The sequence below is a fragment of the Nelusetta ayraudi genome, unplaced genomic scaffold (genome assembly GCF_046127955.1).
Source record: "Nelusetta ayraudi isolate G7.1 ecotype Tasmania unplaced genomic scaffold, CSIRO-AGI_Nayr_v1 ptg000034l, whole genome shotgun sequence".
Taxonomy (NCBI): domain Eukaryota; kingdom Metazoa; phylum Chordata; class Actinopteri; order Tetraodontiformes; family Monacanthidae; genus Nelusetta; species Nelusetta ayraudi.
This window is the reverse complement of record NW_027466084.1, coordinates 6,706,980-6,720,771: the sequence shown is the minus strand read 5'-3', so window position 1 is coordinate 6,720,771 and position 13,792 is coordinate 6,706,980. Positions and strand designations below refer to the sequence as shown.

The window sequence follows — 13,792 nt, the reverse complement described above, 5'->3', positions numbered from 1 at the left end:
GTAAATGAAGCCCCAGGTCCTCAGTGTCTCCACTACAGTGTCCTCAGTGCAGCTTCACACTCCAGTGTGTTCCAGCCACTGAGTGTCAACACGTCCTGTTGTGACTGACAGTGTTGCTCTGATCTGCTGCTTCAACTCAACATGATGCTCAGTTGTGTGTAAAGTCACTGCAGCTTGGAGCTCCACTGGATCAGAGATCCTTCACTGGCGTCTCTTCGGACTCCACTGCATCTTTGATCCAACTGCTGTTTTATTGTCTGCTGCCAAATGAAGGAAGGATGTGATGTGTTTGTGTGTTCAATGTGTTGATTGTGTTGATTGACTGTGTAGTTCCACAGTTTTCATTCATGTAGCCGCTCTTTACCTTTGACGCTCAGGTGTCTTCAATGTCCCTCCGTCATACCAGCACCACTACATCATTCATAAATTGATGAGACGTGGGTTCCATTTAACTCGTTTATTTTCCTTCTTGAGTTTTTGGTTCGAGGCAACACAGACAACGTGAGGTCAAAAGAATTTTTGGCTCACCAACCACTCCGGCTTGACCCGCTTTCCATCAAACAAACATTTCGGCCATTTTTTTTTCTTGACCTAAAATAGCTGCGGGTCACCTTTCAAAATAAAATAACGGCTTCAGCATCAGAATCGGATGGTCTTGGTTCCCTTTCTTGAAGAACTTGGCAGTTGTCAGCCGGAAGGCATCTTGCACTGTACCCCTGACGACGCCATTAACTTCGTCCAGCAGTGCAACGTAGGGCTCTTTCATCAGACGTTGACTGATACATGACTGAACGAATGGCTCGCGGCTTAGCGCATCAGCGACAACATTCTTAACGCCAGGGACATACTTCAGATCGAAATCGAATGCGGCAAGCTTAGCAACCCATCTTTGTTCACATGCGTCCAAACATGGCTTTGTTAAGATGTAGGACAATGGGCAATGACAATGACCAAACTTGTCACAAATGGCCCATTTTAACGCCAGGAATTCCAACCTGTGCGCTGGATAGTTAATTTGTGATCGGGACAGTGTCTTGCTGGCGAAAGCGACAGGTCGAGCAACAGTCTCACCTGGTGGCACTTGAGACAGGACTGCGCCAATGCCATCAAACGACGCATCAACAGCGAGAACGAAGGGCTCACTGAAGTTGGGGTGGGATAAGGTGACATTGCAAGCTAATTCATTCTTCAGGGTCTGGAACGATTCTTTGCATGCAGCAGTCCAGTCGCTCGCCATAACCGCTGGTGGAGCAGATGATCGCTTTTTCACCTTCCTGCCTCTCATGGCCTTATGCTGCACCTGCCTTCCAGAGAGGAGTCTGAACAAGGGTTTTGCTTTAGCAGAGCAGTCAGCTATGAAGTGCTGATAGTAGAAGATGAGGCCCAGGAAATAATTAATCTTCCTCCAGGAAGGGGTCACACCATCACTCTCCATCAGGTCAGCCTCTCCCACATCCATGATGGCTTTCATCTTGTCAGGGTCCTTCATCACCCCGTCCCCACAAATGACATGTCCCAGGAACCTTACTGACCTCCGCAAGAGATGACACTTCTTGGGGGCCAGTTTGAGTTTGTGACTTTTCAGACGGGAGAACACCATCTCTAGACGCTCAAGCGCCTGCTGTTCAGTTGGGGCAAAGACCATCAGGTCATCAAGATAGCAGAGCAGACTAGTGAAGTTTTCATCCCCGAAGATTGACATCATCATTTGCATGAATGTTGCAGGACTGTTGGACAGACCTTGTGGCATTCTGTTGTACTAGTGGAGGCCAAAAGGTGAAGAGAAAGCTGTGTATTTTTTGTGCTCTTCATGGAGTGGCACATTGTAGAAGCCAGACGTCAAGTCCATGGTGGAGAAGAAGACATTTCCTCCAAGTGCAACCCACCGATCCTGGGGTGCCTTGGGCCAGAACGTCGAGTCGGACCATGAACAGGACTGTTTGAAGCTGGGGAAGATCTTTGCAGGAGCACCTTCTCCAGCATGTTAATAAGGCGGTTCAGGGCATCAGGGTCAGTGGCCTGTGGCTGCAGTGGGCTCTGTTCTTCAGCAGGTGGTGCAGGTGGCGAGACAGCAGCAAGAGCATTCACTGACACCCTTTCTCTGGAAGTTCTGTTCACTGACATCATTTCAGAATGATATTCGTTCAGAATGCCTTGGACTTCACGAGCAGTCCACTTGTCTATCGTCTTCGACCTGAAGGTCATGGCGAGCTCAGTAGAAGGGCAGTTCTTTATGAACATTCGAGTCACCTCAGTGCTGGGGCTGTCCAGTGACTTTCCTTGCTCCGTCAGACATTCAATGGCCAAGTCAACAGCGCGGTTCAGTCTAAGGCAGTAGTCAAAGGCATCCTCACCCTTCCCAGGAAGAGTGGTGTAAAAGTCTGCTAATGGGAGTGGTGAACACGGAACAGAATCAAAGTGCTTCCGCAAGAGACCATAAATGGCATCGGGGTTACAGGTGATGTTAATACCACTGTTCCTGGTCCCAAACCTGACAACATCCTTTGCTTTGCCACCAAGATGAACAAGGATCTCCTCCGCTTGTTCCTCAGGTTGCAGATTCCCCCTCTTAATGAAACTCCTCATGAGCTCCTCCCACTCCTGGACGGAAACAGAGTCTGAGTTGTCTCCTCTGAAGCAGGGGGGCTCCTTCAGCTTTCGATGAGGGACATATTGCAAATGGGACACGTCAAAAGCATTTGTGGCAGACACATTTGCATGGCTAGGTCGAGGGGTAGCACTATGTAAAGGGGAACTGGCTAGCATATCAGCATGGGCAGGTGAAGGGGCAGCACTGAGTAAAGGGGTAGTGACAGATGCACTGAGGTGAGAGATAATGTCCTGTGCCACCCGCTGGCTGACCTGTTGAATCAATGCATCACCCATCTGACCTACAATACTAGCAGCAATAACATCAGGGGTAGGTGCAGGGGAACACATGCTGTGCCTGTCTGGGACAGGGGAATGCGTGCCCTGGCTAGCAAGGGCATGAGGGTTTGCATCTGAGTTGGGGGGAGGGATAACACCAGTACTGAGCAAGGGGCGCCCAGGTGTACACTGATTACCCAACACTACACCACCCCCCTGAACAGGACTCTCAAACAGTAAACTTGAAGGATGCATAAAACCCCTCCCTCTGCCAGCACCAAAAGGAGTTACAAAAACATTACCCTGAGGATTACTCATCTTTCCAAAAAGTTAACAAAACACAATACCACAAAACAAAAGGATGAAACCACAAAAAGCCTAGACTGGAAACTGAAAATAAATAAATAATAATAAATCAAATAAAAGTACATAAACCCTCTATCTGATGTCTAACACTGCACAAAAGCAACACATCTGACCGACTTCAGTGACCGCAGATGAACAGCAGCAGCAGAACAGTCCCCGGGTCGCTCTGCAGCATCGGTAGCACAACAAAAGAGTCTCGAGTCACGGCACCAATGTGACCTCTCCTATTCTGTCCTGCTTGCTGTATAATGAAGACTTGCAGAAGTCAGGTGTGGAGCAGCAGTTTATTCTCTGAAACAGAATGGGGCACAACCATAACTTGCTCCGTGAAACTTGGTCACCTTCTGCTTCATGGGCTTCCTCTATACTGAAGTAGTGATCGTATAGTTGTTGTTTCTACAATACAAATAATATTAAAAATAAAATACATTTTTCTACAAAATACAAAAAAAATGACATTCGCAATTTCAATAATTCGCTCTCTAAAGCTCCATTTTTATACACTGTAACATTCTTCCAGTTACACACACATACCTGAAACAGAATGGGACACAACCATAACTTGCTCCGTGAAACTTGGTCACCTCCTGCAGAGACAACGTGCTCCGTATGAGAGCTGTGTGCTGCTAATGGACATGCTAGCATGCTAATCGTTTTTAATAGCAATAAAAAAAAAACGAACTTTGCTAAAAAAAAAAAAAAAAAAAAAAAAAGAAAATTAAATGAAAGACACCAGCACACATTTAAACACTGAAACACAGTTACATGAAGCATAGCTCAACTTATTGCATTAATTTCTGTCTCAGCAGGGAGGAGACCGTCTCACCTGCTTCATGGGCTTCCTCTGTACTGAGGATAAAATACAAAATAAAATAAAAATAAAATATAAAGAGCCATGGCTGTGCCCCAACCAAGTTTAACATGATTGAACACAATTTATTTTGTGTGTGTGTGTGAGAGAGAGAGTGGATGACGCCTTGCAGGTGCGGTCCTGGATGCCGGCTGCTGATTGGACGCGCCACGGCTGAGAAGGAGGAGCAGTCGAGCCAGCCTGACTGTCATCCCTCCTCTGGGAATTGAACCGTCGCCTCAGTCTTGCAAGTCCAAGATTGTCATAATGTACCACAAACCCAAATCACACTCCCTTTTTTCATCGAAGCTGTTTGAGTAGCGTTAGCACACCGTGATTCCTCATCAACTACAGGCCTACACTTCAAATAATTATGAGAAAAATCCAACGTAAAGAGAGCACTTCCATTAGGAAATAGTCAACATGAAATTTCGTCTTCTACTGACACCTGCTGGTCAAATTGAATAGTTGCAAATATTGTGAAGAAGTTGTCATCTAATTCTAATCCTAAACAATATGGCCATTCCAAGTCAAGTATTAAGACAATTAATCAGGTTTGTACTGCTTGATTGAACACATTCATCCCGTTCCAGTGCACTAAAACCCACTTCCCTTCAGGACCGTGTCAGCGAAGCCAAAACTTCCTTGAGTGACGCTGTTTCCCAGCATGCAATGCGAGCATGCTTCACAATACTATTTCATCACAAACATGGATGTAAAAAATAAAAAGGGACGAAAAATGAAACTTCAGGAACACCAACCATTGCAATACAAGCAGAACTGGGCCGAAGTTTTATATAAGTTTTATATTATGTACACCATAATACAGCCTTCTGGTGGACAAGCCATACTATTTAATCCATGTCCTCCTATGGCACTTCCGTGGGTGGAAGCTTGTCGTAGAGGTCACGTGCTGGTTGCGCGTCACTCCACCGATCACCTCGGGGAAGGTTGTTGCCCTTGCTGGGTACCTGATTCAGGTGAGTATATGGACAATATGGGTCAATGTGGTCAGTCGTAACAAGAGAAGCTTGCTGGCAAAAATAATGCACTACAAGTGGATGTGACACTTTTTTTTTGTTTTGTATGAGCATTTAAAAAAAAACAACAACATAATAATAATATGGATTTTGACCATGTATGTTTTGGAGTTCATTGAAAGAGGTTAATATATATATGTATATATATATATGTGCGTGTGTGTGTGTGTGTGTAACTTTAACTAACTTATCTATTTCTATCCATCTATCAAACTTACTATCTAGGGATCTATCTACTACTAACTCTCAAAAAACTAACGGACAACCAAGAGCAACAAAACCAACCTACTGCAATTCGTATATTTTAGTGTGTGTGTGTGTGTGTGTGTGTGTGTCTGTTAAGGGGTAAGTGGCTTTCCGATGTTAAATGAGTAGAGAATAATGTGTTAGATTACGTCATTTTTTTCCCGTGAACGCTTGCATCGTGCTTGTGAAACTGCTCACCAAACTCTTGTCGCCAGCCAGTCTAAAATGAAGCGGCAGTTTGACAAGAAAGCTGTGGCTCGAGTTTTTGAGACAGGCGACCGAGTGTTGGTATTGTTGCCGTTACCCGGTTCCGGTTTGCAGGCTGGTTTTTCTGGTCCGTATGTCGTGGAGCGCAAACTTTCCGATACAGATTATGTAGTGCACACTCCTGATAGAAAACGATCGTCCCGCGTCTGCCACGTCAAAATGTTGAAAAGTTACGCCCGGTTCACACAGGACGCGGAAGCGCCGCGAAGTGAAGCGCCGCGAAGTGAAGCGCTGCGAATCGCCGAGCGCTTCCATTCAGCGCCCATGTTAATCAATCAGTGCGTTTACATGCAGAGCTTAATCGGACTAAGCAATCATTTGGTTTTCTCGTCCAATCGGAGTTCTCACCTTGGTCCCCGTATACATGCAGCTGAGAAATTCAAATTATTGACGGGAACGTGTCCTCCTCCCAACACTAGGGGGTGGAGTGAGTCTTTTCAGCCGGTCAGCTGCTTTCGGTTGACATATTAAATCTATTATGATATGGAACGATAGTTCATGATGTACGTGTTACTTGCTTTGCAGATAAGGTGTACCCTATTTATTGTGCTCCTGGTGATTTTAAAAGGCAGACAAGAACGTTGTTTGCTGTTGGAGGGCTACAACAACACTTCGATGCGACGCTTTGTGCCGTCGCTACGGACCCCAAACTCTCGTTCTTGTTGGATGCGGGTTCTGCGCAGACTGGTGGGAGAGTTTGTGTACAGGTTTTGCAAAGGAACGGTGTCTTCAGTTATACACACGCTCATTAAAGTGCCGACCGTGGAGGAAGCTGGTGCCGCTGCACGCCGTTTCCAGCAGAATAACAGCGAAATTACCAAAATAAAAACAAATCAGGAAAACATGTCTTTGCTGTGCTTTTATTTACAAAGTTAAAATTCTTCTAACTTACAAAAAATGTGAACGAAAAGGTAGAAATATAAATACGAAGGAATACGTATTTGTTCAGGGGTGCGCAAAGCCGGAGCCCTACATTTGCTGCGCTACCCTTTTTGAAAAGGTCTCCGTTGCGCGTTATTTTAATATGTCCATCTCTTTTAGAAGAGAAAGCATCGCCCCGGTCTCATCCTCTCTCCAAATGTCAACATTCTTATTCGCGTTTGCCAGGTTGTTTCGCGCCGTCTGTTTTGTTAGACGACGTAGTTGTGCGGTCATGAGTTGCGAGAGCGAGGCGTGGTGCATGCGCACTCGCATTGTCCAGTTAATAGTCCGATTAAGGCGTATACATGGCAGAGAAATTCGAATTCCAATCGCATTATCTGGGTGTCTCAATCGGAGTTCTCCAATTCCAATCGGAGTTCTCAAACTCCAATCATAATCGGACTAAGGTGTTTACACGCACGTGAGTTCTCCGATCATAATCGGACTAAGGCAATAATTCGATTTTCTCTAGTGCCATGTAAACACACTGAATGTAGTGGTTCAGACCAGACGCGAACAGGCGCGTGGCTCGTGCCATTCATTTCAATGGAAGCGGAAGCGCCACGAAGCGCCGCGCCAACGAATTTCGCGAGCGAGGCTCCAACTGGTTCACACCAGACGCGAACAGCTCCGCGACGGTCGACAAGCGCTTCTGCTCAGCTGCACTCTTTTTTTCACTCCCACTTGAGCTTCTTTTTTTTTTCTTTAAAAAAAATAAAATAAAAAAAATCATTTTCGTCATCGCCCCCCCTCGCCCCGTAGCCAGCCCGCTCCATAGCTCACTTTTGTGCGTGTGTGTGTAAATAAATAGAAACACGCACTCAGGTGTCCATCTCAAGACAAGACCTCTTTCATAATGATCATTGACAGGCATCTCTAGGATCAAACAGACGTATTTTGATCAAGTCTTCCTCTGTGTGTGTGTGTGTGTGTGTGTGTGTTTAATCTCTCTCGCACTCTGATACAATGTACTGACAAATATAACATACAAATATGATATATGATCGAATTTGTCATTGGGTTTTTAATTTTGAAATTAGTTTATTTTGAAAATTCACCGGATTTTCTCGTTTTTATTGAGCGACTTCCTGTACTATTGACGAGGACCGCTCGCGGCTCGCGCACGAAATAGAGCAGACGCCGAAACAACAAATGCATGCCGCGAGCCGCGCAACCACCACATTGATTAACGTGGGCGCCGAATGGAAGCGCTCGGCGGCGCTTCGCTTCCACGTCCAGTGAACTGACGTTAAATGCATGGCGCGATCCGCGAGGGGAGCCGCGCGCCTGTTCGCGTCTGGTGTGAACTACTACATTGCTTAACATGGGCGCCGAATGGAAGCGCTCGGCGCTTTGCGGTGCTTTGTGGTGCTTCCGCGTCCAGTGTGAACCGGGCGTTACGTCGCTAGGAAAAATGTGTCGCCTGAGCCTCCGCCCCCTCCGTGCCCATTGGCGGAGGGAGGGCTCATGAAAAAAAAAAAAAAAATCTGTGTTCATTCGGCGTGCCTGGGAAACTCTGAAATTATGAATAACTTAAGCTTGTTTTTGTCCCATTTGCCTGCATCAGCCCGTCATGATATTGTTAAATTAATTGAGAGCCACCCACTATTGTTTTCTGACCACCCCCGCCATACGTCAGTTTTGCACCATGACATAGACGTAGAGGGACATGCCACAAGTAAGCAGCACGCACACAGAGTCAATTCTGGGAAGTTAAGAAAGAAGCTTTGGCTCTCCTTCTGACAGTGCCCATCTTGATGTTAATTTGGGGTCAGGTTTTTACAGACTATAATGCCCTCGTGGTCCTGGATAGGATGCACAATCAAACCAGCCGTAGATGCGGTGGTCTCTGCTCCTGCAAGACTTCAATCTCCAGATTTGCCACAGGAAGGGGGGTTGATAATGTGTTGGCAGATGCGTTATCACGTATACATGTGGACTAGCTGCGGAATTCTTATTTCAGGGGAACTGAGGTTTTTCTTGTTTAGTTTTGTTTGTAGGTATGTTAATAGGGTTTAGTTCTTAAGAGAGGGGGTGTTATGACCCACAGGTGGGTCTAGGTGCCTCTATCTAAATAACTATTACCAATTTTAAACGTTTAGTTTTTTACTACTACACAAATGTCAAACAACATACGCTTACAGAAACTCACACAACAAAATATAAATTAAAATGTGTAAAACAAAAAGAAAAAAAAAATCAGCATTCAGATAACAGTTTTGTCCTTTAGTGAAGATTGACAATGAGAAAAACCAAGAGCCTCATCTTTGTGCGGCTGATCCTGTTTCTTCTCTCTGTAAATATCTGCCCTGTTTTGGAGAAGATTCTCTCTGAGGGGACTGATGTTGCTACAATGCACAGTCTCCATGCCATCACATGTGTAAGGCGTCGGTAAATTGAAGCCTGCAGTTTGCAGTTGCAGCTGTTGCACGACAAAACGGGTCAACCAACCCGACAAACGACCCGGGTGATAATCGGCTCCGATCGGCTTGCGATGGAATTGGGACACCCGGGACAACACCACCTTTTTTTTTACCTGCCGCACGGAATGACGTTGAGCGTAACGTACGCTAAATCATAATATCTCGCCAGTCAAGGTCATATCGCGGGCCTGTCCCGCTCACCAGATATCCAAGAAGGTTGGTGAGGGCTGAGCGGGCAAAACCTTTGGTGACTAAGTACCGAAGGGGTGAATTTTTTCTCTACCTTTTTGCGCCTGAGTAAAAAAAGGGGGCACAGGGACGCCTGTGCAGCTACAAGTAATAAGTCTAGACAGGGATGGGGAAGAACCAGAGCAAAGTGGCTGCTGCAGTTCCCCAGGGGGGACAAATTGTGGACGACATGCGGAAAAAATACGGTCCAGATTGTCTTGATATGTTGGATGTTTGTGTTGAAAAGTGTGGTTTCCCAGAGGGGGGATCACTGAGTATGGAGGAATTGAGAAACCTCCGGGATAAACTGAATATAGCCGAGGGAAAGGTTACAAAAAAGAAAAACCCAAACAGGTGGGAGATTCAAATCATCAAAGATCATGAAAGGTGTTTTTCATTCTGGAAACCTGAAGCAGAGGTCAGGGACAGGAAACAAGTGAAGAAACGTGTGAACAGCGCTGGGCGCTGGAGCACAGGGGTGACAGAGATAACGGCAGAGGGTGCACACACTCACACACACTCCCCAGAGGAGGGAGAAAAGGAGCCACTCACACACGAGCATTCAAATGCACCAAATGTCTGTATCTTTCTCTTACAGGCCCGAGGGACCCTCTCCTGGACATGCCTGTCTTCCCTCCTCCCGCCTGCCCTCATCCAACGCTACCACCGTACAACCCTGCGCACTCCAGCACCGACGCCGCAGCATCGCCACGTTCATCAGGACTGCCGTCAACCAAACGGCCAGCCTCATCACTGCTTTCAGACAAGGGCTGCTCCCCCAGATCACCAAAGCAGTTAACAGAAGCTGCTGCGTGGGGATTGAAGATGCCCGGCTGAAGGGAGGTCCGACGTCATGCAGTGCACGCTGAGAGGCTTCTGCAGGAGGCCAGCGATGCAGAGGACAAGAAGATAAAGCGTGCCTCCCTCACCATGATGAAGCACCTCAGTGACACGGCGAGACGGCCCTACAGGAACAACGACAACCGACGAAGGGCGACTAGCGGAGACAGAGGCGAAAAGGGGGCGTGCCACATCTGCGGCCGCATGGGTCACTGGGCCAGAGAATGCCCTGACAAAGGAAGACACCGCGGGCAGAACCATGCCCACCGCAGCCAAGAGAGTGATCGCGAGGACCGGAAAAGAGGATCCAGAGGGGACCAGGACGTGTTTATGTAGCATAATTGTGGCAAAACACTGTTCCTGCTTTTGTTGTGGTTTGTGGCGTGTGTGAGAGTGATCAGTGAGCACGGTGCAGTTACCCACTTCTACCAGTGGAGGTCGTGTTCGCCCCGGGGAATAACGCTAGAGAGGTCTCTCAAGTGGCTCGTGAGACCTATGTGGAGCGAACCGTCGTAGCGGACGTTAACGTGTGTGTTATCTGTTGTGCTTCCACAGGTGAGAAGGGGAAATGGTTGAAAATAAGAGCAAATGTATGTGTGGCTGTTTCGTAATTGAAGTCTGAGATCGAGGGCATGTGAGTTAAATTTACGTTTTGAATGTATCGTCTCTGAGTGATTACCTAGCGAAGAGGAAACAACGGCTAGCCCGTTGCTAGGTTACCAGGAGGCGGGGTTGACGCTCGGTTACGTTAGTGTTCGTTTAACGTTATGGGATGTTTATTCAGTAGAAATGTGAATATTTAAACTTATACGAGTAAGATTGAATGTGGGAAACGACATGATTAATAAGTTCAAGTCGAAGTCGGGTATGGATCTGTGTTTTGAAATGTAAAAAGTAGATAACGCTCGAGAGGAAGTCTCTCAAGTGGCTCGTGAGACCTATGACCGTAGTAGCGGACGTTAACATGTGTGTTGTCTGTTGTGCTTCCACAGAAAACCAAAATAAAAGCTTCTAAAGAAACAAAGAAAAACAAAAATAAATGTGTCTTCGCAACATTACCACGCTACATTTACGTTTGACTATCTGCTTTAATATAAAACCGCAAAAAATGTGTTTTATAATTTTCTTTATATAATCTACAAACGTATTAGTATGATCCAGGGAAAATTCCATGTTTGTTTGCGAAACTCATTGGAAGAATGAAGAAAATCTGTTCGATTGTTATTGTCATGAACATGAATCACAAAACATATATATATATATATATATATTTTTTTTTTTTATTATTTATTTTTTTTTTCATGTGTCACTTTAACAGAGACAACACCATCTGTAATTACTATGTTTGGTTGCATTTCCCTGGCAGGCAAAGATAGATGGAAGAGACATCCTTCTGGGTGGAAAATGGGACTGGCTTGTCTGTGGATGGTGGAGGCTCGCTGGGCTCATCAATCCGTCCATCCATTCACCTTGTTCGTCTCATCCTGACTGCAGCACGCCACTGTGGAGGCTTGACATAACACACATTAGATTAATAACAGAAAAGCAAAATGTGACTGATGGTGTATTATTTAGTGTGCTTCAGTTATAATTCTCATAATAATGACTGTTTTGCTGGCTTCACACAATATATATAATTGGCCTGTCTTAGTTAAAAGCCCACTCACCACGACAAGGTGCAGGCCAAGAGTGGGAACACAAACACAGACCAGAAACGAACAGGACAAATCCAGACAAGACTACAAAAAACACAAACACAAATAACACTAATATCACTTTGACCACTATCTTTTTTCACAAGAACTTTTATTTCTTTACAAATTGAACCTTAGATTGTGTCACAACAAACTAAATAAACCCTTGAAACAGCCAACAAAACATGAAATAACACTTCATCAATATTATAATGAGTATCCTCATAAATGATTTCAAGATAACTTTCAACACTTTCTTACAAATTTTTTTTTACGTCTGCCGTAATGATTTTCAAGTTTTTTTCATGTGAATATTTTAACATTGAACATGTTAACTGAACAGTCAATGTAAAATCCCTTCATTGTTGCTCTGACCTCTTCATCATTTGTGACCTCTTCATCATTGGTGATCTGTACATCATTTGTGACCTCTTCATCATTGGTGATCTGTACATCATTTGTGACCTCTACATCTACATCAGACACAGTATGGCTGTCACATGGTTCCTGAATCACGAGAAAACTGTCTTCTTCCAAGATCTCTGACACCTCTTTACATTTTTTAGAATATGTGTGGTCAAAGATTTGATCAAAATCACGTGTGTGTGTGGGTGTGTGTGTGACTCACTTACCTTTTGTTTGGTAGCCATGCTCTTACCTGATTTGAAGAAACTAAAAATGGTTGGGACAGCTGTTGAAGTTAGGCACTTTCTCTCACCACGCAAAATGAAATATTTCTCCTCAAAGTGAAGAGCACACAGCCTGGAGTTGTCATTGGGTGTCCAGTTTTTTCTTCTCACATTTTCCACCCATTTGTGCAACCTTTTTCTGTCCCCAAAAGGAAAGCTGTAAAAAGCAAAACATTCCAAATATAAATGTACAATTTTTTTTTTCTGTAATTTTACTTAAAATTGGGTATGCAAACATATTTAACTAATTTAAACTTAAACACAATGCAGACAGTTGTGCAGAAAGTTTAGTGTTAGCTAAAATATCGGGCACACAGACGTACTTATTATGTATACATTTCTTTCCATTGTAACAGGTCACTACAAGATCTGCAATCCATTACCTAGAATTGGTTTTCCTTAAACTGATGTACAGGATTACTAATCTGACTTTGATGGGCAAATTTGACAACAGAATACAATTATGAAGCACTAAAACACAGGACCACAAAACAATTAAATGCATGATGAAATAATGATATGCTTTGTTAAATGAAATAAAAGCGCTGCCGCCTCACAGAAAGAAGGTCGTGGGTTCGATTCCGGGGCCCGGACCTGGGACCTTTCTGTGTGGAGTTTGCATGTTCTCCCTGTGTCTGCGTGGGTTCTCTCCGGGTTCTCCGGCTTCCTCCCACACTCCAAAAACATGCACGTGAGGTCAATTGAACGTTCTAAATTGTCCGTAGGTGTGCATGTGAGTGTGAATGGTTGTTTGTCTCTATGTGGCCCTGCGATGAACTGGCGACTTGTCCAGGGTGTCACCCTGCCTTCGCCCTAAGACAGCTGGGATAGGCTCCAGCAGACCCCCGTGACCCTGAATAGGAATAAGCGGGTATAGAAGATGAATGAATGAATGAATGAAATCTTTATTGAATGAATGACACATTTTATTTCACTCGTCGTTTATGTAATTATTATTTTTTGCTCCATAGCTTTCATGATTCAGCATTACATGTTAAGAGTGATGAATTGCGTGAAAAGAGAGAGCACTCACTGATAAATTAACATGGTGTGCTGTTTAATTCCATGAGGACGACAAAATATTTGCAAATTTGTGTTAGCTACACACATCAACAGGTGCAAGAGAAAGGGAGGAACTTTAAAGATCGTTGAGTTTTTATTTTTTATTTTTTTAGTTCTGATGAAATAAATAGACCAATCATTTTATTACTTTGTCTGCTTTCCAAAGAGGTTATTAATTAAAAAAATATGTGTGGCAGTGCTGTTATGGTCCATAGAGAGTTGCTTCAAAGAATTATCATTTATTATTCAGTGGCACATTGCTCACTTGTTTAATACACAAATAATAGTATATTATTAT

General features: G+C 44.6%; 1 protein-coding gene across 1 annotated transcript in view; it reads left to right on the top strand.

Annotated features, from left to right (window-relative positions):
* Positions 1 to 13,792, top strand: part of LOC142892483 (NACHT, LRR and PYD domains-containing protein 12-like) — a 380,988-nt gene that overhangs the window by 167,130 nt on the left and 200,066 nt on the right. The gene's annotated exons all lie outside the window — the stretch shown is intronic.